The sequence below is a fragment of the Schistocerca americana genome, chromosome 7, assembly GCF_021461395.2.
Source record: "Schistocerca americana isolate TAMUIC-IGC-003095 chromosome 7, iqSchAmer2.1, whole genome shotgun sequence".
Taxonomy (NCBI): Eukaryota; Metazoa; Arthropoda; class Insecta; order Orthoptera; family Acrididae; genus Schistocerca; species Schistocerca americana.
In genome coordinates, this window is record NC_060125.1 from 44,847,514 (window position 1) to 44,872,741 (window position 25,228).

General features: G+C 50.3%; 8 non-coding genes across 8 annotated transcripts; all 8 read left to right on the top strand.

Annotated features, from left to right (window-relative positions):
- The first annotated feature begins 1,547 nt into the window (after positions 1-1,547).
- On the top strand, positions 1,548-1,631 carry Trnal-uaa. Its single transcript has one exon. It is a non-coding gene; the product is annotated as a tRNA-Leu (tRNA).
- Positions 1,632-3,418: 1,787 nt separating this feature from the next.
- On the top strand, positions 3,419-3,502 carry Trnal-uaa. Its single transcript has one exon. It is a non-coding gene; the product is annotated as a tRNA-Leu (tRNA).
- A 1,787-nt stretch (positions 3,503-5,289) lies between these two features.
- Positions 5,290-5,373, top strand: Trnal-uaa. Its single transcript has one exon. It is a non-coding gene; the product is annotated as a tRNA-Leu (tRNA).
- A 1,787-nt stretch (positions 5,374-7,160) lies between these two features.
- Positions 7,161-7,244, top strand: Trnal-uaa. The gene has a single exon. It is a non-coding gene; the product is annotated as a tRNA-Leu (tRNA).
- Positions 7,245-9,031: 1,787 nt separating this feature from the next.
- On the top strand, positions 9,032-9,115 carry Trnal-uaa. Its single transcript has one exon. It is a non-coding gene; the product is annotated as a tRNA-Leu (tRNA).
- A 1,787-nt stretch (positions 9,116-10,902) lies between these two features.
- On the top strand, positions 10,903-10,986 carry Trnal-uaa. Its single transcript has one exon. It is a non-coding gene; the product is annotated as a tRNA-Leu (tRNA).
- Positions 10,987-18,387: 7,401 nt separating this feature from the next.
- Positions 18,388-18,471, top strand: Trnal-uaa. Its single transcript has one exon. It is a non-coding gene; the product is annotated as a tRNA-Leu (tRNA).
- A 3,659-nt stretch (positions 18,472-22,130) lies between these two features.
- Trnal-uaa lies at positions 22,131-22,214 on the top strand. The gene has a single exon. It is a non-coding gene; the product is annotated as a tRNA-Leu (tRNA).
- Positions 22,215-25,228: the final 3,014 nt, after the last annotated feature.

The following is a 25,228-nucleotide window of genomic DNA, read 5'->3' on the forward strand; positions in this document are numbered from 1 at the left end:
TGTTTAAATGAATCGAAATTCCTTACTAAAGATAGATGAAACGGTGGCTCAGGTGCTGGAGTTCTGAAGCGGCCGTATTGCGTGGGCAGTAAGCTCACTAAGTTAGTGTGTCATGCTAACAACGGGAAGGCTATGGGTTAGATCCCACCAAGGGCTATTCCATATTGCTTCCCAAAAAGGCAGCGCGAGAGACTGCCAGGCAAATCCCAAGTGATCTGTACAAGGACTAAGATGTCCACACGTCTGGAAACGTTCTCGCCGACTTGTGTGCCACGCTGACGACACGGGTTCTCGTCCGATCACCGAAGTTAAGGAGCGATCTTACGTGCTTAGTACACGGCTCGGTGGCTAACTAGGAAGTCTGCGTGCTGTTGGATTCTTTAATTTTCCTTTTCCCTTAGTTTTCGGTGTTGCTGCGAGGTAATGATACGGTCCAGCACGCTGACCCCTCTCTTGCCTCTCGGGACGCAAATTCGCGAACCTGCGGCCACAGTCAAATGAAAGGGTCCGTTGTGCGGTGCGTTTGTCGAGTTGGTCTCTCCCAGTCGTTTCTAGCGCCTGTCCTCTACATATACGCCCATTTGCAAGCGTCAGCTTTCGCGTCAGCCGAGCAAAGTCGAGACAAGTCGACACATGGGGACACACGATGCTGTGAATTGCAATCTGCACTAGCCTATGCGGAGCGGGACGAGTGGCGAAGGAAAACCGTTCGTAACACGACAGTTGGGAAATTCGACGATCGCGAGCGTTGGAAACACTCTCCGGAGTAAAGAAGACAACTTCCGTGCGGTGTCCGGGTTTCGAACCCGGACCAGCTACTTGGGAAGCAACCATGCTGACCGACACACCACCACCGCCTTCTGCTACGCGCTGCTTGCGCCGTGATGTGTCGCCTTCCCTCCTGGCGCCAGAGGCCGAAGGCAAGCTCGCTGTAGACGCTCAACGCCGAGTGGAAGGCGAGCACATCTGAACCCGTTTTCCTGGTGCTGCTAGGGCCATATACTGAAACTGAGCGCAGAACTAACTTTTACTGAAGAATCTGCCCTTTAATGCACATCAGGGCGAACACGAAATTTCTAATATGAAGTACTCACTGACGATCCAAAGACGTTTCAGTATGTACGCGTCGGTACCACCGGGGCAGTGCCTAAGTATTGTAAATTGAAGGACGACAGTTTGAGCCTCACGGGAAGTATTTCATTGGCTTCCCACGAGTGCGTAATGAACAGCGTGGCTGTTGCTAGGAAACGGCCTTATTTGCCGTTGGCTAATATCTAGTTTTCTTTGCATCATTGTGAAAATGCTCCTATTACTAAATACAGTTTTGCTAGTTACAGTTCAAACTGGAAACGACGGAAGAATGCGGTCCAACGCGCCACAATGGTTCCCGAAAGGGAGGGTGCATTTCCTGCGCCACGTCTGACATTGCGTCTTAAATTTTCTAAAACTGACATAATTCCATCCTACCGAAAAAAGAAACAGGTTTCGCAGCGAGGTTCTTTGAGATATTGCTAGAGATTGAAGTCTCTGGAGCTCTTTCCTCACACGTCAGATTGGCCGAGCGGTCTAAGGCGCCAGACGTAAGCTCTGGTTCCCGTAAGGGAGCGTGGGTTCGAACCACACATCTGACAATGCATTTTAAACATTCTGAAACTAACATACTCCCTTGATCTTTCAGAACATGTAAATTATGCAGAAACACGCCATGCAGATTTAACTAGAGACGACAGTGACAGCCCGAGCGGTCGAAAAGATTTAGCGGAACATACTTTTCCTGCGTCGAGGTGTAGCTCTTCTCACGGACGTCTCTGTTGTTGTTGTGCTGTGGCCCTGAGTTCCAAGCGACAGCGAGAAAACCTCAACAGCAACGCATACGTGTTTAAATGAATCGAAATTCCTTACTAAAGATAGATGAAACGGTGGCTCAGGTGCTGGAGTTCTGAAGCGGCCGTATTGCGTGGGCAGTAAGCTCACTAAGTTAGTGTGTCATGCTAACAACGGGAAGGCTATGGGTTAGATCCCACCAAGGGCTATTCCATATTGCTTCCCAAAAAGGCAGCGCGAGAGACTGCCAGGCAAATCCCAAGTGATCTGTACAAGGACTAAGATGTCCACACGTCTGGAAACGTTCTCGCCGACTTGTGTGCCACGCTGACGACACGGGTTCTCGTCCGATCACCGAAGTTAAGGAGCGATCTTACGTGCTTAGTACACGGCTCGGTGGCTAACTAGGAAGTCTGCGTGCTGTTGGATTCTTTAATTTTCCTTTTCCCTTAGTTTTCGGTGTTGCTGCGAGGTAATGATACGGTCCAGCACGCTGACCCCTCTCTTGCCTCTCGGGACGCAAATTCGCGAACCTGCGGCCACAGTCAAATGAAAGGGTCCGTTGTGCGTTTGTCGAGTTGGTCTCTCCCAGTCGTTTCTAGCGCCTGTCCTCTACATATACGCCCATTTGCAAGCGTCAGCTTTCGCGTCAGCCGAGCAAAGTCGAGACAAGTCGACACATGGGGACACACGATGCTGTGAATTGCAATCTGCACTAGCCTATGCGGAGCGGGACGAGTGGCGAAGGAAAACCGTTCGTAACACGACAGTTGGGAAATTCGACGATCGCGAGCGTTGGAAACACTCTCCGGAGTAAAGAAGACAACTTCCGTGCGGTGTCCGGGTTTCGAACCCGGACCAGCTACTTGGGAAGCAACCATGCTGACCGACACACCACCACCGCCTTCTGCTACGCGCTGCTTGCGCCGTGATGTGTCGCCTTCCCTCCTGGCGCCAGAGGCCGAAGGCAATCTCGCTGTAGACGCTCAACGCCGAGTGGAAGGCGAGCACATCTGAACCCGTTTTCCTGGTGCTGCTAGGGCCATATACTGAAACTGAGCGCAGAACTAACTTTTACTGAAGAATCTGCCCTTTAATGCACATCAGGGCGAACACGAAATTTCTAATATCAAGTACTCACTGACGATCCAAAGACGTTTCAGTATGTACGCGTCGGTACCACCGGGGCAGTGCCTAAGTATTGTAAATTGAAGGACGACAGTTTGAGCCTCACGGGAAGTATTTCATTGGCTTCCCACGAGTGCGTAATGAACAGCGTGGCTGTTGCTAGGAAACGGCCTTATTTGCCGTTGGCTAATATCTAGTTTTCTTTGCATCATTGTGAAAATGCTCCTATTACTAAATACAGTTTTGCTAGTTACAGTTCAAACTGGAAACGACGGAAGAATGCGGTCCAACGCGCCACAATGGTTCCCGAAAGGGAGGGTGCATTTCCTGCGCCACGTCTGACATTGCGTCTTAAATTTTCTAAAACTGACATAATTCCATCCTACCGAAAAAAGAAACAGGTTTCGCAGCGAGGTTCTTTGAGATATTGCTAGAGATTGAAGTCTCTGGAGCTCTTTCCTCGCACGTCAGATTGGCCGAGCGGTCTAAGGCGCCAGACGTAAGCTCTGGTTCCCGTAAGGGAGCGTGGGTTCGAACCACACATCTGACAATGCATTTTAAACATTCTGAAACTAACATACTCCCTTGATCTTTCAGAACATGTAAATTATGCAGAAACACGCCATGCAGATTTAACTAGAGACGACAGTGACAGCCCGAGCGGTCGAAAAGATTTAGCGGAACATACTTTTCCTGCGTCGAGGTGTAGCTCTTCTCACGGACGTCTCTGTTGTTGTTGTGCTGTGGCCCTGAGTTCCAAGCGACAGCGAGAAAACCTCAACAGCAACGCATACGTGTTTAAATGAATCGAAATTCCTTACTAAAGATAGATGAAACGGTGGCTCAGGTGCTGGAGTTCTGAAGCGGCCGTATTGCGTGGGCAGTAAGCTCACTAAGTTAGTGTGTCATGCTAACAACGGGAAGGCTATGGGTTAGATCCCACCAAGGGCTATTCCATATTGCTTCCCAAAAAGGCAGCGCGAGAGACTGCCAGGCAAATCCCAAGTGATCTGTACAAGGACTAAGATGTCCACACGTCTGGAAACGTTCTCGCCGACTTGTGTGCCACGCTGACGACACGGGTTCTCGTCCGATCACCGAAGTTAAGGAGCGATCTTACGTGCTTAGTACACGGCTCGGTGGCTAACTAGGAAGTCTGCGTGCTGTTGGATTCTTTAATTTTCCTTTTCCCTTAGTTTTCGGTGTTGCTGCGAGGTAATGATACGGTCCAGCACGCTGACCCCTCTCTTGCCTCTCGGGACGCAAATTCGCGAACCTGCGGCCACAGTCAAATGAAAGGGTCCGTTGTGCGTTTGTCGAGTTGGTCTCTCCCAGTCGTTTCTAGCGCCTGTCCTCTACATATACGCCCATTTGCAAGCGTCAGCTTTCGCGTCAGCCGAGCAAAGTCGAGACAAGTCGACACATGGGGACACACGATGCTGTGAATTGCAATCTGCACTAGCCTATGCGGAGCGGGACGAGTGGCGAAGGAAAACCGTTCGTAACACGACAGTTGGGAAATTCGACGATCGCGAGCGTTGGAAACACTCTCCGGAGTAAAGAAGACAACTTCCGTGCGGTGTCCGGGTTTCGAACCCGGACCAGCTACTTGGGAAGCAACCATGCTGACCGACACACCACCACCGCCTTCTGCTACGCGCTGCTTGCGCCGTGATGTGTCGCCTTCCCTCCTGGCGCCAGAGGCCGAAGGCAATCTCGCTGTAGACGCTCAACGCCGAGTGGAAGGCGAGCACATCTGAACCCGTTTTCCTGGTGCTGCTAGGGCCATATACTGAAACTGAGCGCAGAACTAACTTTTACTGAAGAATCTGCCCTTTAATGCACATCAGGGCGAACACGAAATTTCTAATATCAAGTACTCACTGACGATCCAAAGACGTTTCAGTATGTACGCGTCGGTACCACCGGGGCAGTGCCTAAGTATTGTAAATTGAAGGACGACAGTTTGAGCCTCACGGGAAGTATTTCATTGGCTTCCCACGAGTGCGTAATGAACAGCGTGGCTGTTGCTAGGAAACGGCCTTATTTGCCGTTGGCTAATATCTAGTTTTCTTTGCATCATTGTGAAAATGCTCCTATTACTAAATACAGTTTTGCTAGTTACAGTTGAAACTGGAAACGACGGAAGAATGCGGTCCAACGCGCCACAATGGTTCCCGAAAGGGAGGGTGCATTTCCTGCGCCACGTCTGACATTGCGTCTTAAATTTTCTAAAACTGACATAATTCCATCCTACCGAAAAAAGAAACAGGTTTCGCAGCGAGGTTCTTTGAGATATTGCTAGAGATTGAAGTCTCTGGAGCTCTTTCCTCGCACGTCAGATTGGCCGAGCGGTCTAAGGCGCCAGACGTAAGCTCTGGTTCCCGTAAGGGAGCGTGGGTTCGAACCACACATCTGACAATGCATTTTAAACATTCTGAAACTAACATACTCCCTTGATCTTTCAGAACATGTAAATTATGCAGAAACACGCCATGCAGATTTAACTAGAGACGACAGTGACAGCCCGAGCGGTCGAAAAGATTTAGCGGAACATACTTTTCCTGCGTCGAGGTGTAGCTCTTCTCACGGACGTCTCTGTTGTTGTTGTGCTGTGGCCCTGAGTTCCAAGCGACAGCGAGAAAACCTCAACAGCAACGCATACGTGTTTAAATGAATCGAAATTCCTTACTAAAGATAGATGAAACGGTGGCTCAGGTGCTGGAGTTCTGAAGCGGCCGTATTGCGTGGGCAGTAAGCTCACTAAGTTAGTGTGTCATGCTAACAACGGGAAGGCTATGGGTTAGATCCCACCAAGGGCTATTCCATATTGCTTCCCAAAAAGGCAGCGCGAGAGACTGCCAGGCAAATCCCAAGTGATCTGTACAAGGACTAAGATGTCCACACGTCTGGAAACGTTCTCGCCGACTTGTGTGCCACGCTGACGACACGGGTTCTCGTCCGATCACCGAAGTTAAGGAGCGATCTTACGTGCTTAGTACACGGCTCGGTGGCTAACTAGGAAGTCTGCGTGCTGTTGGATTCTTTAATTTTCCTTTTCCCTTAGTTTTCGGTGTTGCTGCGAGGTAATGATACGGTCCAGCACGCTGACCCCTCTCTTGCCTCTCGGGACGCAAATTCGCGAACCTGCGGCCACAGTCAAATGAAAGGGTCCGTTGTGCGTTTGTCGAGTTGGTCTCTCCCAGTCGTTTCTAGCGCCTGTCCTCTACATATACGCCCATTTGCAAGCGTCAGCTTTCGCGTCAGCCGAGCAAGGTCGAGACAAGTCGACACATGGGGACACACGATGCTGTGAATTGCAATCTGCACTAGCCTATGCGGAGCGGGACGAGTGGCGAAGGAAAACCGTTCGTAACACGACAGTTGGGAAATTCGACGATCGCGAGCGTTGGAAACACTCTCCGGAGTAAAGAAGACAACTTCCGTGCGGTGTCCGGGTTTCGAACCCGGACCAGCTACTTGGGAAGCAACCATGCTGACCGACACACCACCACCGCCTTCTGCTACGCGCTGCTTGCGCCGTGATGTGTCGCCTTCCCTCCTGGCGCCAGAGGCCGAAGGCAATCTCGCTGTAGACGCTCAACGCCGAGTGGAAGGCGAGCACATCTGAACCCGTTTTCCTGGTGCTGCTAGGGCCATATACTGAAACTGAGCGCAGAACTAACTTTTACTGAAGAATCTGCCCTTTAATGCACATCAGGGCGAACACGAAATTTCTAATATCAAGTACTCACTGACGATCCAAAGACGTTTCAGTATGTACGCGTCGGTACCACCGGGGCAGTGCCTAAGTATTGTAAATTGAAGGACGACAGTTTGAGCCTCACGGGAAGTATTTCATTGGCTTCCCACGAGTGCGTAATGAACAGCGTGGCTGTTGCTAGGAAACGGCCTTATTTGCCGTTGGCTAATATCTAGTTTTCTTTGCATCATTGTGAAAATGCTCCTATTACTAAATACAGTTTTGCTAGTTACAGTTCAAACTGGAAACGACGGAAGAATGCGGTCCAACGCGCCACAATGGTTCCCGAAAGGGAGGGTGCATTTCCTGCGCCACGTCTGACATTGCGTCTTAAATTTTCTAAAACTGACATAATTCCAACCTACCGAAAAAAGAAACAGGTTTCGCAGCGAGGTTCTTTGAGATATTGCTAGAGATTGAAGTCTCTGGAGCTCTTTCCTCGCACGTCAGATTGGCCGAGCGGTCTAAGGCGCCAGACGTAAGCTCTGGTTCCCGTAAGGGAGCGTGGGTTCGAACCACACATCTGACAATGCATTTTAAACATTCTGAAACTAACATACTCCCTTGATCTTTCAGAACATGTAAATTATGCAGAAACACGCCATGCAGATTTAACTAGAGACGACAGTGACAGCCCGAGCGGTCGAAAAGATTTAGCGGAACATACTTTTCCTGCGTCGAGGTGTAGCTCTTCTCACGGACGTCTCTGTTGTTGTTGTGCTGTGGCCCTGAGTTCCAAGCGACAGCGAGAAAACCTCAACAGCAACGCATACGTGTTTAAATGAATCGAAATTCCTTACTAAAGATAGATGAAACGGTGGCTCAGGTGCTGGAGTTCTGAAGCGGCCGTATTGCGTGGGCAGTAAGCTCACTAAGTTAGTGTGTCATGCTAACAACGGGAAGGCTATGGGTTAGATCCCACCAAGGGCTATTCCATATTGCTTCCCAAAAAGGCAGCGCGAGAGACTGCCAGGCAAATCCCAAGTGATCTGTACAAGGACTAAGATGTCCACACGTCTGGAAACGTTCTCGCCGACTTGTGTGCCACGCTGACGACACGGGTTCTCGTCCGATCACCGAAGTTAAGGAGCGATCTTACGTGCTTAGTACACGGCTCGGTGGCTAACTAGGAAGTCTGCGTGCTGTTGGATTCTTTAATTTTCCTTTTCCCTTAGTTTTCGGTGTTGCTGCGAGGTAATGATACGGTCCAGCACGCTGACCCCTCTCTTGCCTCTCGGGACGCAAATTCGCGAACCTGCGGCCACAGTCAAATGAAAGGGTCCGTTGTGCGTTTGTCGAGTTGGTCTCTCCCAGTCGTTTCTAGCGCCTGTCCTCTACATATACGCCCATTTGCAAGCGTCAGCTTTCGCGTCAGCCGAGCAAAGTCGAGACAAGTCGACACATGGGGACACACGATGCTGTGAATTGCAATCTGCACTAGCCTATGCGGAGCGGGACGAGTGGCGAAGGAAAACCATTCGTAACACGACAGTTGGGAAATTCGACGATCGCGAGCGTTGGAAACACTCTCCTGAGTAAAGAAGACAACTTCCGTGCGGTGTCCGGGTTTCGAACCCGGACCAGCCACTTGGGAAGCAACCATGCTGACCGACACACCACCACCGCCTTCTGCTACGCGCTGCTTGCGCCGTGATGTGTCGCCTTCCCTCCTGGCGCCAGAGGCCGAAGGCAATCTCGCTGTAGGCGCTCAACGCCGAGTGGAAGGCGAGCACATCTGAACCCGTTTTCCTGGTGCTGCTAGGGCCATATACTGAAACTGAGCGCAGAACTAACTTTTACTGAAGAATCTGCCCTTTAATGCACATCAGGGCGAACACGAAATTTCTAATATCAAGTACTCACTGACGATCCAAAGACGTTTCAGTATGTACGCGTCGGTACCACCGGGGCAGTGCCTAAGTATTGTAAATTGAAGGACGACAGTTTGAGCCTCACGGGAAGTATTTCATTGGCTTCCCACGAGTGCGTAATGAACAGCGTGGCTGTTGCTAGGAAACGGCCTTATTTGCCGTTGGCTAATATCTAGTTTTCTTTGCATCATTGTGAAAATGCTCCTATTACTAAATACAGTTTTGCTAGTTACAGTTCAAACTGGAAACGACGGAAGAATGCGGTCCAACGCGCCACAATGGTTCCCGAAAGGGAGGGTGCATTTCCTGCGCCACGTCTGACATTGCGTCTTAAATTTTCTAAAACTGACATAATTCCAACCTACCGAAAAAAGAAACAGGTTTCGCAGCGAGGTTCTTTGAGATATTGCTAGAGATTGAAGTCTCTGGAGCTCTTTCCTCGCACGTCAGATTGGCCGAGCGGTCTAAGGCGCCAGACGTAAGCTCTGGTTCCCGTAAGGGAGCGTGGGTTCGAACCACACATCTGACAATGCATTTTAAACATTCTGAAACTAACATACTCCCTTGATCTTTCAGAACATGTAAATTATGCAGAAACGCGCCATGCAGATTTAACTAGAGACGACAGTGACAGCCCGAGCGGTCGAAAAGATTTAGCGGAACATACTTTTCCTGCGTCGAGGTGTAGCTCTTCTCACGGACGTCTCTGTTGTTGTTGTGCTGTGGCCCTGAGTTCCAAGCGACAGCGAGAAAACCTCAACAGCAACGCATACGTGTTTAAATGAATCGAAATTCCTTACTAAAGATAGATGAAACGGTGGCTCAGGTGCTGGAGTTCTGAAGCGGCCGTATTGCGTGGGCAGTAAGCTCACTAAGTTAGTGTGTCATGCTAACAACGGGAAGGCTATGGGTTAGATCCCACCAAGGGCTATTCCATATTGCTTCCCAAAAAGGCAGCGCGAGAGACTGCCAGGCAAATCCCAAGTGATCTGTACAAGGACTAAGATGTCCACACGTCTGGAAACGTTCTCGCCGACTTGTGTGCCACGCTGACGACACGGGTTCTCGTCCGATCACCGAAGTTAAGGAGCGATCTTACGTGCTTAGTACACGGCTCGGTGGCTAACTAGGAAGTCTGCGTGCTGTTGGATTCTTTAATTTTCCTTTTCCCTTAGTTTTCGGTGTTGCTGCGAGGTAATGATACGGTCCAGCACGCTGACCCCTCTCTTGCCTCTCGGGACGCAAATTCGCGAACCTGCGGCCACAGTCAAATGAAAGGGTCCGTTGTGCGTTTGTCGAGTTGGTCTCTCCCAGTCGTTTCTAGCGCCTGTCCTCTACATATACGCCCATTTGCAAGCGTCAGCTTTCGCGTCAGCCGAGCAAAGTCGAGACAAGTCGACACATGGGGACACACGATGCTGTGAATTGCAATCTGCACTAGCCTATGCGGAGCGGGACGAGTGGCGAAGGAAAACCGTTCGTAACACGACAGTTGGGAAATTCGACGATCGCGAGCGTTGGAAACACTCTCCGGAGTAAAGAAGACAACTTCCGTGCGGTGTCCGGGTTTCGAACCCGGACCAGCTACTTGGGAAGCAACCATGCTGACCGACACACCACCACCGCCTTCTGCTACGCGCTGCTTGCGCCGTGATGTGTCGCCTTCCCTCCTGGCGCCAGAGGCCGAAGGCAATCTCGCTGTAGACGCTCAACGCCGAGTGGAAGGCGAGCACATCTGAACCCGTTTTCCTGGTGCTGCTAGGGCCATATACTGAAACTGAGCGCAGAACTAACTTTTACTGAAGAATCTGCCCTTTAATGCACATCAGGGCGAACACGAAATTTCTAATATCAAGTACTCACTGACGATCCAAAGACGTTTCAGTATGTACGCGTCGGTACCACCGGGGCAGTGCCTAAGTATTGTAAATTGAAGGACGACAGTTTGAGCCTCACGGGAAGTATTTCATTGGCTTCCCACGAGTGCGTAATGAACAGCGTGGCTGTTGCTAGGAAACGGCCTTATTTGCCGTTGGCTAATATCTAGTTTTCTTTGCATCATTGTGAAAATGCTCCTATTACTAAATACAGTTTTGCTAGTTACAGTTCAAACTGGAAACGACGGAAGAATGCGGTCCAACGCGCCACAATGGTTCCCGAAAGGGAGGGTGCATTTCCTGCGCCACGTCTGACATTGCGTCTTAAATTTTCTAAAACTGACATAATTCCAACCTACCGAAAAAAGAAACAGGTTTCGCAGCGAGGTTCTTTGAGATATTGCTAGAGATTGAAGTCTCTGGAGCTCTTTCCTCGCACGTCAGATTGGCCGAGCGGTCTAAGGCGCCAGACGTAAGCTCTGGTTCCCGTAAGGGAGCGTGGGTTCGAACCACACATCTGACAATGCATTTTAAACATTCTGAAACTAACATACTCCCTTGATCTTTCAGAACATGTAAATTATGCAGAAACACGCCATGCAGATTTAACTAGAGACGACAGTGACAGCCCGAGCGGTCGAAAAGATTTAGCGGAACATACTTTTCCTGCGTCGAGGTGTAGCTCTTCTCACGGACGTCTCTGTTGTTGTTGTGCTGTGGCCCTGAGTTCCAAGCGACAGCGAGAAAACCTCAACAGCAACGCATACGTGTTTAAATGAATCGAAATTCCTTACTAAAGATAGATGAAACGGTGGCTCAGGTGCTGGAGTTCTGAAGCGGCCGTATTGCGTGGGCAGTAAGCTCACTAAGTTAGTGTGTCATGCTAACAACGGGAAGGCTATGGGTTAGATCCCACCAAGGGCTATTCCATATTGCTTCCCAAAAAGGCAGCGCGAGAGACTGCCAGGCAAATCCCAAGTGATCTGTACAAGGACTAAGATGTCCACACGTCTGGAAACGTTCTCGCCGACTTGTGTGCCACGCTGACGACACGGGTTCTCGTCCGATCACCGAAGTTAAGGAGCGATCTTACGTGCTTAGTACACGGCTCGGTGGCTAACTAGGAAGTCTGCGTGCTGTTGGATTCTTTAATTTTCCTTTTCCCTTAGTTTTCGGTGTTGCTGCGAGGTAATGATACGGTCCAGCACGCTGACCCCTCTCTTGCCTCTCGGGACGCAAATTCGCGAACCTGCGGCCACAGTCAAATGAAAGGGTCCGTTGTGCGTTTGTCGAGTTGGTCTCTCCCAGTCGTTTCTAGCGCCTGTCCTCTACATATACGCCCATTTGCAAGCGTCAGCTTTCGCGTCAGCCGAGCAAAGTCGAGACAAGTCGACACATGGGGACACACGATGCTGTGAATTGCAATCTGCACTAGCCTATGCGGAGCGGGACGAGTGGCGAAGGAAAACCATTCGTAACACGACAGTTGGGAAATTCGACGATCGCGAGCGTTGGAAACACTCTCCTGAGTAAAGAAGACAACTTCCGTGCGGTGTCCGGGTTTCGAACCCGGACCAGCCACTTGGGAAGCAACCATGCTGACCGACACACCACCACCGCCTTCTGCTACGCGCTGCTTGCGCCGTGATGTGTCGCCTTCCCTCCTGGCGCCAGAGGCCGAAGGCAATCTCGCTGTAGGCGCTCAACGCCGAGTGGAAGGCGAGCACATCTGAACCCGTTTTCCTGGTGCTGCTAGGGCCATATACTGAAACTGAGCGCAGAACTAACTTTTACTGAAGAATCTGCCCTTTAATGCACATCAGGGCGAACACGAAATTTCTAATATGAAGTACTCACTGACGATCCAAAGACGTTTCAGTATGTACGCGTCGGTACCACCGGGGCAGTGCCTAAGTATTGTAAAGTGAAGGACGACAGTTTGAGCCTCACGGGAAGTATATCATTGGCTTCCCACGAGTGCGTAATGCACAGCGTGGCTGTTGCTAGGAAACGGCCTTATTTGCCGTTGGCTAATATCTAGTTTTCTTTGCATCATTGTGAAAATGTTCCTATTACTAAATACAGTTTTGCTAGTTACAGTTCAAACTGGAAACGACGGAAGAATGCGGTCCAACGCGCCACATTGGTTCCCGAAAGGGAGGGTGCATTTCCTACGCCACGTCTGACATTGCGTCTTAAATTTTCTAAAACTGACATAATTCCATCCTACCGAAAAAAGAAACAGGTTTCGCAGCGAGGTTCTTTGAGATATTGCTAGAGATTGAAGTCTCTGGAGCTCTTTCCTCGCACGTCAGATTGGCCGAGCGGTCTAGGGCGCCAGATTTAAGCTCTGGTTCCCGTAAGGCAGCGTGGGTGCGAACCACACATCTGACAATGCATTTTAAACATTCTGAAACTAACATACTCCCTTGATCTTTCAGAACAAGTAAATTATGCAGAAACACGCCATGCAGATTTAACTAGAGACGACAGTGACAGCCCGAGCGGTCGAAAAGAAATAGCGGAACATACTTTTCCTGCGTCGAGGTGTAGCTCTTCTCACGGACGTCTCCGTTGTTGTTGTGCTGTGGCCCTGGGTTCCAAGCGACAGCGAGAAAACCTCAACAGCAACGCATACGTGTTTAAATGAATCGAAAGGCCTTAATAAAGATAGATGAAACGGTGGCTCAGGTGCTGGAGTTCTGAAGCGGCCGTATAGCTTGGGCAGTAAGCTCACTAAGTTAGTGTGTCATGCTAACAACGGGAAGGCTATGGGTTAGATCCCACCAAGGGCTATTCCATATTGCTTCCCTAAAAGGCAGCGCGAGAGACTGCCAGGCAAATCCCAAGTGATCTGTACAAGGACTAGGATGTCCGCACGTCTGGAAACGTTCTCGCCGACTTGTGTGCCACGCTGACGACACGGGTTCTCGTCCGATCACCGAAGTTAAGCAGCGTTTTTACGTGCTTAGTACACGGCTCGGTGGCTAACTAGGAAGTCTGCGTGCTGTTGGATTCTTTAATTTTCCTTTTCCCTTAGTTTTCAGTGTTGCTGCGAGGTAATGATACGGTCCAGCACGCTGACCCCTCTCTTGCCTCTCGGGACGCAAATTCGCGAACCTGCGGCCGCAGTCAAATGAAAGGGTCCGTTGTGCGTTTGTCGAGTTGGTCTCTCCCAGTCGTTTCTAGCGCCTGTCCTCTACATATACGCCCATTTGCAAGCGTCAGCTTTCGCGTCAGCCGAGCAAAGTCGAGACAAGTCGACACATGGGGACACACGATGCTGTGAATTGCAATCCGTACTAGCCTACGCGGAGCGGGACGAGTGGCGAAGGAAAACCATTCGTAACACGACAATTCGGAAATTCGACGATCGCGAGCGTTGGAAACACTCTCCTGAGTAAAGAAGACAACTTCCGTGCGGTGTCCGGGTTTCGAACCCGGGTCAGCTACTTGGGAAGCAATCATGCTGACCGACACACCACCACCGCCTTCTGCTACGCGCTGCTTGCGCCGTGATGTGTCGCCTTCCCTCCTGGCGCCAGAGGCCGAAGGCAATCTCGCTGTAGGCGCTCAACGCCGAGTGGAAGGCGAGCACATCTGAACCCGTTTTCCTGGTGCTGCTAGGGCCATATACTGAAACTGAGCGCAGAACTAACTTTTACTGAAGAATCTGCCCTTTAATGCACATCAGGGCGAACACGAAATTTCTAATATGAAGTACTCACTGACGATCCAAAGACGTTTCAGTATGTACGCGTCGGTACCACCGGGGCAGTGCCTAAGTATTGTAAAGTGAAGGACGACAGTTTGAGCCTCACGGGAAGCATTTCATTGGCTTCCCACGAGTGCGTAATGCACAGCGTGGCTGTTGCTAGGAAACGGCCTTATTTGCCGTTGGCTAATATCTAGTTTTCTTTGCATCATTGTGAAAATGTTCCTATTACTAAATACAGTTTTGCTAGTTACAGTTCAAACTGGAAACGACGGAAGAATGCGGTCCAACGCGCCACATTGGTTCCCGAAAGGGAGGGTGCATTTCCTACGCCACGTCTGACATTGCGTCTTAAATTTTCTAAAACTGACATAATTCCATCCTACCGAAAAAAGAAACAGGTTTCGCAGCGAGGTTCTTTGAGATATTGCTAGAGATTGAAGTCTCTGGAGCTCTTTCCTCGCACGTCAGCTTGGCCGAGCGGTCTAAGGCGCCAGATTTAAGCTCTGGTTCCCGTAAGGGAGCGTGGGTGCGAACCACACATCTGACAATGCATTTTAAACATTCTGAAACTAACATACTCCCTTGATCTTTCAGAACAAGTAAATTATGCAGAAACACGCCATGCAGATTTAACTAGAGACGACAGTGACAGCCCGAGCGGTCGAAAAGAAATAGCGGAACATACTTTTCCTGCGTCGAGGTGTAGCTCTTCTCACGGACGTCTCCGTTGTTGTTGTGCTGTGGCCCTGGGTTCCAAGCGACAGCGAGAAAACCTCAACAGCAACGCATACGTGTTTAAATGAATCGAAAGGCCTTAATAAAGATAGATGAAACGGTGGCTCAGGTGCTGGAGTTCTGAAGCGGCCGTATAGCTTGGGCAGTAAGCTCACTAAGTTAGTGTATCATGCTAACAACGGGAAGGCTATGGGTTAGATCCCACCAAGGGCTATTCCATATTGCTTCCCTAAAAGGCAGCGCGAGAGACTGCCAGGCAAATCCCAAGTGATCTGTACAAGGACTAGGATGTCCGCACGTCTGGAAACGTTCTCGCCGACTTGTGTGCCACGCTGACGACACGGGTTCTCGTCCGATCACCGAAGTTAAGCAGCGTTTTTACGTGCTTAGTACACGGCTCGGTGGCTAACTAGGAAGTCTGCGTGCTGTTGGATTCTTTAATTTTCCTTTTCCCTTAGTTTTCAGTGTTGCTGCGAGGTAATGATACGGTCCAGCACGCTGACCCCTCTCTTGCCTCTCGGGACGCAAATTCGCGAACCTGCGGCCGCAGTCAAATGAAAGGGTCCGTTGTGCGTTTGTCGAGTTGGTCTCTCCCAGTCGTTTCTAGCGCCTGTCCTCTACATATACGCCCATTTGCAAGCGTCAGCTTTCGCGTCAGCCGAGCAAAGTCGAGACAAGTCGACACATGGGGACACACGATGCTGTGAATTGCAATCCGTACTAGCCTACGCGGAGCGGGACGAGTGGCGAAGGAAAACCATTCGTAACACGACAATTCGGAAATTCGACGATCGCGAGCGTTGGAAACACTCTCCTGAGTAAAGAAGACAACTTCCGTGCGGTGTCCGGGTTTCGAACCCGGGTCAGCTACTTGGGAAGCAATCATGCTGACCGACACACCACCACCGCCTTCTGCTACGCGCTGCTTGCGCCGTGATGTGTCGCCTTCCCTCCTGGCGCCAGAGGCCGAAGGCAATCTCGCTGTAGGCGCTCAACGCCGAGTGGAAGGCGAGCACATCTGAACCCGTTTTCCTGGTGCTGCTAGGGCCATATACTGAAACTGAGCGCAGAACTAACTTTTACTGAAGAATCTGCCCTTTAATGCACATCAGGGCGAACACGAAATTTCTAATATGAAGTACTCACTGACGATCCAAAGACGTTTCAGTATGTACGCGTCGGTACCACCGGGGCAGTGCCTAAGTATTGTAAAGTGAAGGACGACAGTTTGAGCCTCACGGGAAGCATTTCATTGGCTTCCCACGAGTGCGTAATGCACAGCGTGGCTGTTGCTAGGAAACGGCCTTATTTGCCGTTGGCTAATATCTAGTTTTCTTTGCATCATTGTGAAAATGTTCCTATTACTAAATACAGTTTTGCTAGTTACAGTTCAAACTGGAAACGACGGAAGAATGCGGTCCAACGCGCCACATTGGTTCCCGAAAGGGAGGGTGCATTTCCTACGCCACGTCTGACATTGCGTCTTAAATTTTCTAAAACTGACATAATTCCATCCTACCGAAAAAAGAAACAGGTTTCGCAGCGAGGTTCTTTGAGATATTGCTAGAGATTGAAGTCTCTGGAGCTCTTTCCTCGCACGTCAGCTTGGCCGAGCGGTCTAAGGCGCCAGATTTAAGCTCTGGTTCCCGTAAGGGAGCGTGGGTGCGAACCACACATCTGACAATGCATTTTAAACATTCTGAAACTAACATACTCCCTTGATCTTTCAGAACAAGTAAATTATGCAGAAACACGCCATGCAGATTTAACTAGAGACGACAGTGACAGCCCGAGCGGTCGAAAAGAAATAGCGGAACATACTTTTCCTGCGTCGAGGTGTAGCTCTTCTCACGGACGTCTCCGTTGTTGTTGTGCTGTGGCCCTGGGTTCCAAGCGACAGCGAGAAAACCTCAACAGCAACGCATACGTGTTTAAATGAATCGAAAGGCCTTAATAAAGATAGATGAAACGGTGGCTCAGGTGCTGGAGTTCTGAAGCGGCCGTATAGCTTGGGCAGTAAGCTCACTAAGTTAGTGTATCATGCTAACAACGGGAAGGCTATGGGTTAGATCCCACCAAGGGCTATTCCATATTGCTTCCCTAAAAGGCAGCGCGAGAGACTGCCAGGCAAATCCCAAGTGATCTGTACAAGGACTAGGATGTCCGCACGTCTGGAAACGTTCTCGCCGACTTGTGTGCCACGCTGACGACACGGGTTCTCGTCCGATCACCGAAGTTAAGCAGCGTTTTTACGTGCTTAGTACACGGCTCGGTGGCTAACTAGGAAGTCTGCGTGCTGTTGGATTCTTTAATTTTGCCTTTTCCCTTAGTTTTCGGTGTTGCTGCGAGGTAATGATACGGTCCAGCACGCTGACCCCTCTCTTGCCTCTCGGGACGCAAATTCGCGAACCTGCGGCCACAGTCAAATGAAAGGGTCCGTTGTGCGTTTGTCGAGTTGGTCTCTCCCAGTCGTTTCTAGCGCCTGTCCTCTACATATACGCCCATTTGCAAGCGTCAGCTTTCGCGTCAGCCGAGCAAAGTCGAGACAAGTCGACACATGGGGACACACGATGCTGTGAATTGCAATCCGTACTAGCCTACGCGGAGCGGGACGAGTGGCGAAGGAAAACCATTCGTAACACGACAATTCGGAAATTCGACGATCGCGAGCGTTGGAAACACTCTCCTGAGTAAAGAAGACAACTTCCGTGCGGTGTCCGGGTTTCGAACCCGGGTCAGCTACTTGGGAAGCAATCATGCTGACCGACACACCACCACCGCCTTCTGCTACGCGCTGCTTGCGCCGTGATGTGTCGCCTTCCCTCCTGGCGCCAGAGGCCGAAGGCAATCTCGCTGTAGGCGCTCAACGCCGAGTGGAAGGCGAGCACATCTGAACCCGTTTTCCTGGTGCTGCTAGGGCCATATACTGAAACTGAGCGCAGAACTAACTTTTACTGAAGAATCTGCCCTTTAATGCACATCAGGGCGAACACGAAATTTCTAATATGAAGTACTCACTGACGATCCAAAGACGTTTCAGTATGTACGCGTCGGTACCACCGGGGCAGTGCCTAAGTATTGTAAAGTGAAGGACGACAGTTTGAGCCTCACGGGAAGTATTTCATTGGCTTCCCACGAGTGCGTAATGCACAGCGTGGCTGTTGCTAGGAAACGGCCTTATTTGCCGTTGGCTAATATCTAGTTTTCTTTGCATCATTGTGAAAATGTTCCTATTACTAAATACAGTTTTGCTAGTTACAGTTCAAACTGGAAACGACGGAAGAATGCGGTCCAACGCGCCACATTGCTTCCCGAAAGGGAGGGTGCATTTCCTACGCCACGTCTGACATTGCGTCTTAAATTTTCTAAAACTGACATAGTTCCATCCTACCGAAAAAAGAAACAGGTTTCGCAGCGAGGTTCTTTGAGATATTGCTAGAGATTGAAGTCTCTGGAGCTCTTTCCTCGCACGTCAGATTGGCCGAGCGGTCTAAGGCGCCAGATTTAAGCTCTGGTTCCCGTAAGGGAGCGTGGGTGCGAACCACACATCTGACAATGCATTTTAAACATTCTGAAACTAACATACTCCCTTGATCTTTCAGAACAAGTAAATTATGCAGAAACACGCCATGCAGATTTAACTAGAGACGACAGTGACAGCCCGAGCGGTCGAAAAGAAATAGCGGAACATACTTTTCCTGCGTCGAGGTGTAGCTCTTCTCACGGACGTCTCCGTTGTTGTTGTGCTGTGGCCCTGGGTTCCAAGCGACAGCGAGAAAACCTCAACAGCAACGCATACGTGTTTAAATGAATCGAAAGGCCTTAATAAAGATAGATGAAACGGTGGCTCAGGTGCTGGAGTTCTAAAGCGGCCGTATAGCTTGGGCAGTAAGCTCACTAAGTTAGTGTGTCATGCTAACAACGGGAAGGCTATGGGTTAGATCCCACCAAGGGCTATTCCATATTGCTTCCCTAAAAGGCAGCGCGAGAGACTGCCAGGCAAATCCCAAGTGATCTGTACAAGGACTAGGATGTCCGCACGTCTGGAAACGTTCTCGCCGACTTGTGTGCCACGCTGACGACACGGGTTCTCGTCCGATCACCGAAGTTAAGCAGCGTTTTTACGTGCTTAGTACACGGCTCGGTGGCTAACTAGGAAGTCTGCGTGCTGTTGGATTCTTTAATTTTCCTTTTCCCTTAGTTTTCAGTGTTGCTGCGAGGTAATGATACGGTCCAGCACGCTGACCCCTCTCTTGCCTCTCGGGACGCAAATTCGCGAACCTGCGGCCGCAGTCAAATGAAAGGGTCCGTTGTGCGTTTGTCGAGTTGGTCTCTCCCAGTCGTTTCTAGCGCCTGTCCTCTACATATACGCCCATTTGCAAGCGTCAGCTTTCGCGTCAGCCGAGCAAAGTCGAGACAAGTCGACACATGGGGACACACGATGCTGTGAATTGCAATCCGTACTAGCCTACGCGGAGCGGGACGAGTGGCGAAGGAAAACCATTCGTAACACGACAATTCGGAAATTCGACGATCGCGAGCGTTGGAAACACTCTCCTGAGTAAAGAAGACAACTTCCGTGCGGTGTCCGGGTTTCGAACCCGGGTCAGCTACTTGGGAAGCAATCATGCTGACCGACACACCACCACCGCCTTCTGCTACGCGCTGCTTGCGCCGTGATGTGTCGCCTTCCCTCCTGGCGCCAGAGGCCGAAGGCAATCTCGCTGTAGGCGCTCAACGCCGAGTGGAAGGCGAGCACATCTGAACCCGTTTTCCTGGTGCTGCTAGGGCCATATACTGAAACTGAGCGCAGAACTAACTTTTACTGAAGAATCTGCCCTTTAATGCACATCAGGGCGAACACGAAATTTCTAATATGAAGTACTCACTGACGATCCAAAGACGTTTCAGTATGTACGCGTCGGTACCACCGGGGCAGTGCCTAAGTATTGTAAAGTGAAGGACGACAGTTTGAGCCTCACGGGAAGCATTTCATTGGCTTCCCACGAGTGCGTAATGCACAGCGTGGCTGTTGCTAGGAAACGGCCTTATTTGCCGTTGGCTAATATCTAGTTTTCTTTGCATCATTGTGAAAATGTTCCTATTACTAAATACAGTTTTGCTAGTTACAGTTCAAACTGGAAACGACGGAAGAATGCGGTCCAACGCGCCACATTGGTTCCCGAAAGGGAGGGTGCATTTCCTACGCCACGTCTGACATTGCGTCTTAAATTTTCTAAAACTGACATAATTCCATCCTACCGAAAAAAGAAACAGGTTTCGCAGCGAGGTTCTTTGAGATATTGCTAGAGATTGAAGTCTCTGGAGCTCTTTCCTCGCACGTCAGCTTGGCCGAGCGGTCTAAGGCGCCAGATTTAAGCTCTGGTTCCCGTAAGGGAGCGTGGGTGCGAACCACACATCTGACAATGCATTTTAAACATTCTGAAACTAACATACTCCCTTGATCTTTCAGAACAAGTAAATTATGCAGAAACACGCCATGCAGATTTAACTAGAGACGACAGTGACAGCCCGAGCGGTCGAAAAGAAATAGCGGAACATACTTTTCCTGCGTCGAGGTGTAGCTCTTCTCACGGACGTCTCCGTTGTTGTTGTGCTGTGGCCCTGGGTTCCAAGCGACAGCGAGAAAACCTCAACAGCAACGCATACGTGTTTAAATGAATCGAAAGGCCTTAATAAAGATAGATGAAACGGTGGCTCAGGTGCTGGAGTTCTGAAGCGGCCGTATAGCTTGGGCAGTAAGCTCACTAAGTTAGTGTATCATGCTAACAACGGGAAGGCTATGGGTTAGATCCCACCAAGGGCTATTCCATATTGCTTCCCTAAAAGGCAGCGCGAGAGACTGCCAGGCAAATCCCAAGTGATCTGTACAAGGACTAGGATGTCCGCACGTCTGGAAACGTTCTCGCCGACTTGTGTGCCACGCTGACGACACGGGTTCTCGTCCGATCACCGAAGTTAAGCAGCGTTTTTACGTGCTTAGTACACGGCTCGGTGGCTAACTAGGAAGTCTGCGTGCTGTTGGATTCTTTAATTTTGCCTTTTCCCTTAGTTTTCGGTGTTGCTGCGAGGTAATGATACGGTCCAGCACGCTGACCCCTCTCTTGCCTCTCGGGACGCAAATTCGCGAACCTGCGGCCACAGTCAAATGAAAGGGTCCGTTGTGCGTTTGTCGAGTTGGTCTCTCCCAGTCGTTTCTAGCGCCTGTCCTCTACATATACGCCCATTTGCAAGCGTCAGCTTTCGCGTCAGCCGAGCAAAGTCGAGACAAGTCGACACATGGGGACACACGATGCTGTGAATTGCAATCCGTACTAGCCTACGCGGAGCGGGACGAGTGGCGAAGGAAAACCATTCGTAACACGACAATTCGGAAATTCGACGATCGCGAGCGTTGGAAACACTCTCCTGAGTAAAGAAGACAACTTCCGTGCGGTGTCCGGGTTTCGAACCCGGGTCAGCTACTTGGGAAGCAATCATGCTGACCGACACACCACCACCGCCTTCTGCTACGCGCTGCTTGCGCCGTGATGTGTCGCCTTCCCTCCTGGCGCCAGAGGCCGAAGGCAATCTCGCTGTAGGCGCTCAACGCCGAGTGGAAGGCGAGCACATCTGAACCCGTTTTCCTGGTGCTGCTAGGGCCATATACTGAAACTGAGCGCAGAACTAACTTTTACTGAAGAATCTGCCCTTTAATGCACATCAGGGCGAACACGAAATTTCTAATATGAAGTACTCACTGACGATCCAAAGACGTTTCAGTATGTACGCGTCGGTACCACCGGGGCAGTGCCTAAGTATTGTAAAGTGAAGGACGACAGTTTGAGCCTCACGGGAAGTATTTCATTGGCTTCCCACGAGTGCGTAATGCACAGCGTGGCTGTTGCTAGGAAACGGCCTTATTTGCCGTTGGCTAATATCTAGTTTTCTTTGCATCATTGTGAAAATGTTCCTATTACTAAATACAGTTTTGCTAGTTACAGTTCAAACTGGAAACGACGGAAGAATGCGGTCCAACGCGCCACATTGCTTCCCGAAAGGGAGGGTGCATTTCCTACGCCACGTCTGACATTGCGTCTTAAATTTTCTAAAACTGACATAATTCCATCCTACCGAAAAAAGAAACAGGTTTCGCAGCGAGGTTCTTTGAGATATTGCTAGAGATTGAAGTCTCTGGAGCTCTTTCCTCGCACGTCAGATTGGCCGAGCGGTCTAAGGCGCCAGATTTAAGCTCTGGTTCCCGTAAGGGAGCGTGGGTGCGAACCACACATCTGACAATGCATTTTAAACATTCTGAAACTAACATACTCCCTTGATCTTTCAGAACAAGTAAATTATGCAGAAACACGCCATGCAGATTTAACTAGAGACGACAGTGACAGCCCGAGCGGTCGAAAAGAAATAGCGGAACATACTTTTCCTGCGTCGAGGTGTAGCTCTTCTCACGGACGTCTCCGTTGTTGTTGTGCTGTGGCCCTGGGTTCCAAGCGACAGCGAGAAAACCTCAACAGCAACGCATACGTGTTTAAATGAATCGAAAGGCCTTAATAAAGATAGATGAAACGGTGGCTCAGGTGCTGGAGTTCTAAAGCGGCCGTATAGCTTGGGCAGTAAGCTCACTAAGTTAGTGTGTCATGCTAACAACGGGAAGGCTATGGGTTAGATCCCACCAAGGGCTATTCCATATTGCTTCCCTAAAAGGCAGCGCGAGAGACTGCCAGGCAAATCCCAAGTGATCTGTACAAGGACTAGGATGTCCGCACGTCTGGAAACGTTCTCGCCGACTTGTGTGCCACGCTGACGACACGGGTTCTCGTCCGATCACCGAAGTTAAGCAGCGTTTTTACGTGCTTAGTACACGGCTCGGTGGCTAACTAGGAAGTCTGCGTGCTGTTGGATTCTTTAATTTTCCTTTTCCCTTAGTTTTCAGTGTTGCTGCGAGGTAATGATACGGTCCAGCACGCTGACCCCTCTCTTGCCTCTCGGGACGCAAATTCGCGAACCTGCGGCCGCAGTCAAATGAAAGGGTCCGTTGTGCGTTTGTCGAGTTGGTCTCTCCCAGTCGTTTCTAGCGCCTGTCCTCTACATATACGCCCATTTGCAAGCGTCAGCTTTCGCGTCAGCCGAGCAAAGTCGAGACAAGTCGACACATGGGGACACACGATGCTGTGAATTGCAATCCGTACTAGCCTACGCGGAGCGGGACGAGTGGCGAAGGAAAACCATTCGTAACACGACAATTCGGAAATTCGACGATCGCGAGCGTGGAAACACTCTCCTGAGTAAAGAAGACAACTTCCGTGCGGTGTCCGGGTTTCGAACCCGGGTCAGCTACTTGGGAAGCAATCATGCTGACCGACACACCACCACCGCCTTCTGCTACGCGCTGCTTGCGCCGTGATGTGTCGCCTTCCCTCCTGGCGCCAGAGGCCGAAGGCAATCTCGCTGTAGGCGCTCAACGCCGAGTGGAAGGCGAGCACATCTGAACCCGTTTTCCTGGTGCTGCTAGGGCCATATACTGAAACTGAGCGCAGAACTAACTTTTACTGAAGAATCTGCCCTTTAATGCACATCAGGGCGAACACGAAATTTCTAATATGAAGTACTCACTGACGATCCAAAGACGTTTCAGTATGTACGCGTCGGTACCACCGGGGCAGTGCCTAAGTATTGTAAAGTGAAGGACGACAGTTTGAGCCTCACGGGAAGTATTTCATTGGCTTCCCACGAGTGCGTAATGCACAGCGTGGCTGTTGCTAGGAAACGGCCTTATTTGCCGTTGGCTAATATCTAGTTTTCTTTGCATCATTGTGAAAATGTTCCTATTACTAAATACAGTTTTGCTAGTTACAGTTCAAACTGGAAACGACGGAAGAATGCGGTCCAACGCGCCACATTGGTTCCCGAAAGGGAGGGTGCATTTCCTACGCCACATCTGACATTGCGTCTTAAATGTTCTAAAACTGACATAATTCCATCCTACCGAAAAAAGAAACAGGTTTCGCAGCGAGGTTCTTTGAGATATTGCTAGAGATTGAAGTCTCTGGAGCTCTTTCCTCGCACGTCAGATTGGACGAGCGGTCTAAGGCGCCAGATTTAAGCTCTGGTTCCCGTAAGGGAGTGTGGGTGCGAACCACACATCTGACAATGCATTTTAAACATTCTGAAACTAACATACTCCCTTGATCTTTCAGAACAAGTAAATTATGCAGAAACACGCCATGCAGATTTAACTAGAGACGACAGTGACAGCCCGAGCGGTCGAAAAGAAATAGCGGAACATACTTTTCCTGCGTCGAGGTGTAGCTCTTCTCACGGACGTCTCCGTTGTTGTTGTGCTGTGGCCCTGGGTTCCAAGCGACAGCGAGAAAACCTCAACAGCAACGCATACGTGTTTAAATGAATCGAAAGGCCTTAATAAAGATAGATGAAACGGTGGCTCAGGTGCTGGAGTTCTGAAGCGGCCGTATAGCTTGGGCAGTAAGCTCACTAAGTTAGTGTGTCATGCTAACAACGGGAAGGCTATGGGTTAGATCCCACCAAGGGCTATTCCATATTGCTTCCCTAAAAGGCAGCGCGAGAGACTGCCAGGCAAATCCCAAGTGATCTGTACAAGGACTAGGATGTCCGCACGTCTGGAAACGTTCTCGCCGACTTGTGTGCCACGCTGACGACACGGGTTCTCGTCCGATCACCGAAGTTAAGCAGCGTTTTTACGTGCTTAGTACACGGCTCGGTGGCTAACTAGGAAGTCTGCGTGCTGTTGGATTCTTTAATTTTCCTTTTCCCTTAGTTTTCAGTGTTGCTGCGAGGTAATGATACGGTCCAGCACGCTGACCCCTCTCTTGCCTCTCGGGACGCAAATTCGCGAACCTGCGGCCGCAGTCAAATGAAAGGGTCCGTTGTGCGTTTGTCGAGTTGGTCTCTCCCAGTCGTTTCTAGCGCCTGTCCTCTACATATACGCCCATTTGCAAGCGTCAGCTTTCGCGTCAGCCGAGTAAAGTCGAGACAAGTCGACAGATGGGGACACACGCTGCTGTGAATCGCAATCCGCACTAGAGTACGCGGAGCGGGACGAGGGGCGAAGGAAAACCATTCGCAACACGACAGTTGGGAAAATCGACGATCGCGAGCGTTGGAAACACTCTCCTGAGTAAAGAAGAGAACTTCCGTGCGGTGTCCGGGCTTCGAACCCGGATCAGCTACTTGGGAAGCAACCATGCTGACCGACACACCACCAGTGCCTTCAGCTGCGTGCTGCTTGCGCCGTGGTGTCACCTTCCCTACTGGC